Source organism: Somniosus microcephalus, chromosome 4, assembly GCF_052327205.1.
Source record: "Somniosus microcephalus isolate GS21.2 chromosome 4, FLI_Smic_1.0, whole genome shotgun sequence".
Classification (NCBI taxonomy): domain Eukaryota; kingdom Metazoa; phylum Chordata; class Chondrichthyes; order Squaliformes; family Somniosidae; genus Somniosus; species Somniosus microcephalus.
The window spans coordinates 58,490,712-58,497,536 of NC_140990.1; positions in this window are offsets into that span (position 1 = coordinate 58,490,712).

Sequence of the window (6,825 nt, forward strand, 5' to 3'; positions counted from 1 at the left end):
CTCACCAAGTGGTAATTCTGAGCTGTGAGCCTATACTGAAGGTGCTGTGTGATGGTGGGGTTCGGCCCCAGTCACTGTCTGCCCCCCAGTACCTCACCGAGTGGTAATTCTGAGCTGTGAGCCTATACTGAAGGTGCTGTATGAAGGTGGGGTTCGGCCCCAGTCACTGTCTGCCCTCCAGTACTTCACCAAGTGGTAATTCTGAGCTGTGAGCCTATACTGAAGGTGCTGTGTGATGGTGGGGTTCGGCCCCAGTCACTGTCGGCCCTCCAGTACCTCACCAAGTGGTAATTCTGAGCTGTGAGCCTATACTGAAGGTGCTGTGTGATGGTGGGGTTCAGCCCCAGTCACTGTCTGCCCTCCAGTACCTCACCAAGTGGTAATTCTGAGCTGTGAGCCTATGCTGAAGGTGCTGTGTGATGGTGGGGTTTGGCCCCAGTCACTGTCTGCCCCCCAGTACCTCACCAAGTGGTAATTCTGAGCTGTGAGCCTATGCTGAAGGTGCTGTGTGATGGTGGGGTTCGGCCCCAGTCACTGTCTGCCCCCCAGTACCTCACCAAGTGGTAATTCTGAGCTGTGAGCCTTTACTGAAGGTGCTGTGTGATGGTGGGGTTCGGCCCCAGTCACTGTCTGCCCTCCAGTACCTCACCAAGTGGTAATTCTGAGCTGTGAGCCTATACTGAAGGTGCTGTGTGATGGTGGGGTTCGGCCCCAGTCACTGTCTGCCCTCCAGTACCTCACCGAGTGGTAATTCTGAGCTGTGAGCCTATACTGAAGGTGTTGTGTGATGGTGGGGTTCGGCCCCAGTCACTGTTTGCCCTCCAGTTCCTTGCCAATTGGTAATTCTGAGCTTGTGGGTCTATAGAGTGAGCTGCCAGCATTTCGACCATGGGGAGCATCACAGCCACCATCCCTGGCTGATTCTGTCTGGCAAAGTTGAGGCCTATAGTAGCACAGCATCAACAACTTGCATTTACATAGTGCCTTTAATGCAGTAAAACGTTCCAAGGTGCTTCACAAGAGCGGAATCAGACAAAGGTTGACACCGAGCCAGAGAAGGAGACATTCGAACTGGTGCCTAAAAGCTCAGTCAAAGATCTCAGGGCCTCGGCAACTGTAGGAATGGTCACCAATGGTGGAGCAAAGGAAGTGGGGGTTGCACAAGAGGCCAGAGTTGGAGGAGCGCAGGCGTCTCTTGGGTTGTACGGTTGGAAGATGAGAATTTTAAAGGCTGAAGCCACCAAAATAGAAAGCAGTCTCCCCCAGTACAGAATGTGGCTCACTACTAACAGGAAGGATGTTACTTTAACTACTGTAGGTGCAGAGAGGTGAGCCATTGTCTTTGTGTCAGGCCATGGGCTCAGTTGGTAGCACCCTCGCCTCTGAATCAGTAAGGGCATGTGTGGTCAAGTTCCCACTCCAGAGACTTGAGCACAAAAATCTAGGCTGACACTCCAGTGCAGTACTGAGGGAGTGCTGCTCTGTCGGAGGTGCTGCCTTTCGGATGAGATGTTAAACGTGGACGTAAAAGATCCTATAGCAATATTTCGAAGAAGAGCAGGGGAGTTATCCTCAGTGTCCTGGCCAATATTTAATCCCCCAATCAACATCACAGAAACAGATTATCTGGACATTATCACATTGCTGTTTGTGGAAGCTTGCTGTGCACAAATTGGCTGCTACGTTTCCTACATTACAACAGTGACTATACTTCAAAAAGTACTTTAGCAAAATACTGCAGAGGCTGGAAATCCAAAATAACAACAGAAAATGCTGGAAAAACTCAGCAGGCCAGGCAACATCCGTGGAGAGAAAATAGAGTCAACGTTTCGGGTCAAACCCTTTGTCAAGACTGGAAAAGCACAGGAAATGAAATAGATTAAAAGGCCAGGATGGGAGAGAACAAAAGAGAAGTGAAGAGACATTAAGAGGTATTCAAAACGAGACGAGATGGTGATAGGACTAGTGGAGACAAAAGACGGCTCTAGGTAGGTTGTTGACCAACATTCACTACAAGCCCACTGACTCCCACAGGTACCTGGACTACACTTCCTCCCACCCCACCTCCTGTAAGGACTCTATTCCATGCTCCCAGTTTCTCTGTCTCTGCCGCATCTGCTCCGATGATGCCACCTTCCACACCAGTGCTTCCGACATGTCTTCCTTTCTCCTCAACCGAGGATTCCCCTCTACCGTGGTTGACACGGCCCTCGACCATGTCTGTTCTATCTCCTGCACTTCTGCCCTCACCCCTGCCCCTCCCTCCTAGAACCACGATAGGGCTCCCCTTGTCCTCACCTTTCAACCCACCAGCCTCCACATTCAACGGATCATCCTCCGCCATTTCCGCCACCTCCAAAGTGATCCCACCACCAAACGCATCTTCTCCTCCACTCCCATTTCAGCGTACCGTAGGGACCGCTCCCTCCAAGACACCCTAGTCCACTCCTCTATCACCCCCAGCACCCCTTCCCCTTCACCTGGCACCTTCCCGTGCAAGCACAGGAGATACAACACCTGCCCTTATACCTCCCCCTTTCCCACTGTCCAGGGCCCCAAACACCATTTACAGGTGAAACAGCGATTTACTTGTACTTCTTGCAATCTAGTATACTGTATTCGCTGCTCATGATGTGGTCTCCTCTACATTGGGGAGACCAAACGCAGATTGGGTGACCGCTTTGCAGAACAACTCCGTTGAGTCCGTAAGGGTGACCCTGAGCTTCCGGTCGCCTGTCATTTTAATTCACCGCCCCATTCCCATTCAGACCTCACCGTACTCGGGCTCTTGCATTGTTCCACGGAAGCTCAGCGTAAGCTCGAGGAACAGCACCTCATCTTCCGATTAGGCACTTACAGCCTTCCGGACTCAATATCAAGTTCAACAATTTCAGATCATAACCTCGGCCCCCATTACATTTTTACTTAATTTTTATCCACACCTTTGTTTTGGCCCTTCTCCCCCTTTTTTTCTCTCTCTCCCACATGCCAGTGCATTTCACACCTAATCTAGAGCCGTCTTTTGTCTCCACTAGTCCTATCATCATTTCATCTCGTTTTGAATACCTCTTAATGTCTCTTCACTTCTCTTTTGTTCTCTCTCAGCCTGGCCCTTTAATCTATTTCATTTCCTGTGCTTTTCCAGTCTTGACAAAGGGTTTGACCAGAAACGTTGACTCTATTTTCTCTCCATGGATGTTGCCTGGCCTGCTGAGATTTTCCAGCATTTTCTGTTGTTATTTCAAAAAGTACTTCATTGGCTGTAAAGCGCTTTGGGTGGGCCGCTGGTCATGAAAGGCGCTATATAAATGCAAGTCTTTCTTTCTCTAAATATCACAAACAGATGCACAATAAGGGAAATCAATCTCTGTACCTTTAACAAACAGCGACATGGAACGCGGGGAATGAATGAGCTTTAAACACCTGGTCCACTTGGCACTGAAGTGTCTGAAACTCAGAACCGGAACTCCAGGGAAAGACGATGCCGAACATGGCGGGTGCCCTTACCCAGCGTGCCCCGCGCTGTTGAATACGGCCTATCTCCATCAGCAGGGGCGCAGCGCGCAGGGAAGGGCTGGTCCCCGGAGACCGCCTTCCTGCGCGGTGCGGCTCCAGGACACTGAGCGGGGGCGAGCGCGGCCTCAGCAACACCGAGTGCGCGTCTCAGGCCCCGAATCAGAGCGGCCAGGGCCCCGGCACCAGGAAACCCAGGGTGCAGCGCCTCCCCCAGACAGGAGAAAGCACAACTGAAAGCAGAGCCGCCAATCCAGAGCCGGCTTGTATCAGGGCGGGCGCTGGATGCGGAAGTCGCTCCCTGGCCGCCTGTGGAGGTCTTTTTGTTGCTTCAGTTTGAGCTGGAGTGGAGATGGAGGAGAAGATGCTGGGTTTAAACCCCCAGTACTTCTGAGCCCAGGAGGACCCAACAATTTCCAATGTGAGACTGTCAAGGGAGGTGGATTCTGGGGGAGATTAGGTTGTTAAACAGACACTGGGCCAGAAATTCCAGAACGGGGCTTGCAGCGCGTGCAAGCCCCGTATTTGCACTTACCCCGCGCTCCTGCCGATCAGCTTCTGGGACGCCTGAACTTGGAGAAATAGAAAGCACATTCCCGGGCAGCGTATGACGTCACGCCGCCCAGGAGTGCAGCCAGCGCGGACCCAGGAGCGTGCAGTGTAAGTGAGACACGCCCCTTGAGGTCTCGGTTTCACTGGACACGCCCCCAATGTTTCTGTCAAGCTGCTTTGCCTTTTTACATGCAAAGCAGCAGTTTAAATAGGTTTTTGGAAGTTTTTTGAAGATTTTGGTAACTTTTATAAACTTTTTTAAATGTTTACATTATTTTGAGTAATCTGAAGTAGTTTTAAAGAGAATTAAAGCAATTTAAAGACTTTTAAAAGCCCTAAAAGAATTTTTTTAATTCCATTTATTTATTTAGCAATGTCGTCGTCATACGTGTCTTCACACTGTTCCCTTTGGGGAACTGTATGAAGTGGTGGAAGGATTTATGGCCGTGATTAACGCTCATTCCGTGACCGTAACCATCTTTGAACCAGCCATTAGGGCGGTTAGTCCTATGGCGGGAGGGTTTTACGGGCTCCCACAAGCTATACAAGGAGGGGGGGCCACCCACACCCACGGACGCAAATATCCCACTGGATGTCAACCCAGAATTTAGAGCCGGAGCTCCGACTCCACTTGCCGGGACTGTCTGGAGCGGGGTTCGAAACCCTACCCTGATCTGGCCCAGCGGCGGGGATCCTACCGCTATGACAAACGCCCAATCCGATTAGCAACGTGAAATGGCAGCATAGGGCTCCAGTCACGGGGAGGGAAAAGGCGCAGGAAACGTATGGGTGTCACCTTTTGTGTGGAGTGGGCCTTTTGCGTAGCAGTAAGCATCCCCGCCGCTGGGCCAGAAGGAGTAGGGTTTTGAACCCCACTCCAGACAGTCCCGGCAAGTGGAGTCGGAGCTCCAACTTTAAATTCTGGGTGGACATCCAGCGGGATACTTGCGTCCGTGGGTGTTGGTGCCCCCCCCACCCCTCAGATGGGTTGTGGGAGCCCGTAAAACCCTCCCGCCATAGGACTAACCACCCTAATGGCTGGTTCAAAGATGGTTACGGTCACGGAATGAGCGTTAATCACGGCCATAAATCCTTCCACCACTTCATACAGTTCCCCAAAGGGAACAGTGTGAGGATACGTCCGATGATGACCTCTTGCGCAATGCACCTCCTTGGACCCTCAGTCGCAGATGCGAGGGGGCAAGTCGTGCAATTGTTAAATTTTTCATTTTATTGACATGTAAAATGTTGGCCCATTAATTCCCTTCCAAATGCGCGAGTACGGTCGGGGTACTTACGCATCTGGCCGGATGAAATGCCGGTTTTCAGCATGCACAGTGCATGTGGGGAAAACCGGCATTTCCTGTCCTCTGAACGAAGGGGTTCAGAGGCAGAACGCGTGCGACTGCACAGGCAGCGCGTGCGCAGTATAATTCGCCGCTTTCATTAATGCTTTCAGTGAGGTCAAGTCATTACAACTTACACATGAAAAAAGCATGGGTACAGTTGCTCCAGAGGCTGCGGAGGAAGAGATTTCTTATCGTGGAGCTTCTGAAAGTATGTATGTCTGTATATATTCCTTTGCGTGTTATGTATATATTCCTTTACTTATGTGTATGAATGTATTATTTAATTATGACTTTCAGAGTAAGTAACTTATTGGAAAATCATAATTAAAAACATACATTCATACACATTAGTAAAGGAATATAAAACATACATACATATACGTAAAGGAATATATGTGGACATACATACATAACTCATTCTCACATTCCATTCACACAGCCACAATTGCTCCTTCTACCTACCGTTCTGAAAACCCTTTTCTAAAAAAAAAAAAAAAAAATTTTAACTTTAAAACTTACTTAAAATTTCTTAAAATAACTTCCCTCCCTTTCCCAAACAAAAATATTGCATTTCAAAAGCTCCACGATAAAATATATCTTCCTCCGCAGCCAATGAACCACTTTACACTTGCTTTTTTTCAGTGTAACTTCTAAGGACTTAACCTCACGGATTTCATGAATGAAATCCACGAAGTTCACTGCGCAAGCGCTGCCTGTGCAGTCGCACGCGCTCGAGGTCTGGAAATGCCGGTGTTCCCCGCATGCGCTGTTCATGCTGAATGCCGGCATTTCCAACGGCCAGAAGCGTGAGTAAGCCGACCGTACTCACGCTTCTGGCCTGGAATTTCTGGCCCACTGTCCCTGCAGTGTAAAAGAGTATTGTTTTAGGAACAAGTATTTCTGTAGAGGCTTTTAATCTATTTTACATACAGATTTGTTTTTATTCATTCGTGGGGTGTCACTGGCAAGACCATCATATATTGCCAATCCCCAGTTTCCTGTTGAGAAGGTGGTGGTGAGCCACCTTCATGAACCGCTGCAGTCCGTGTGGTGAAGGTACTCCCACAATGCTGTTAGGGAGGGAGTTCCAGGATTTTCACCCAGCGACAATGAAGGAACGACGATATATGTCCCAGTCAGGATGGTGTGTGACTTGGTGGGGAACTTGGAGGTGATGGTGTTCCCATGCACCTGCTGCCCTGGTCCTTCTAGGTGGTGGAGGTCGCTGGTTTGGGAGGTTCTGTCAAAGTTCTTGTCCAGTTACAGATGTATAAAATCCTTCACCTTCACCCCCGCCCACTTCTCTCTCCTCCCATAAAGGCCTGAGTCTTGTGTAGACCGAGACCGGTTGGTGGGTTCCCGTCCCTGAAGGACATTAGTGAACAGTTTGCTTTTTACAACAATCCGACAG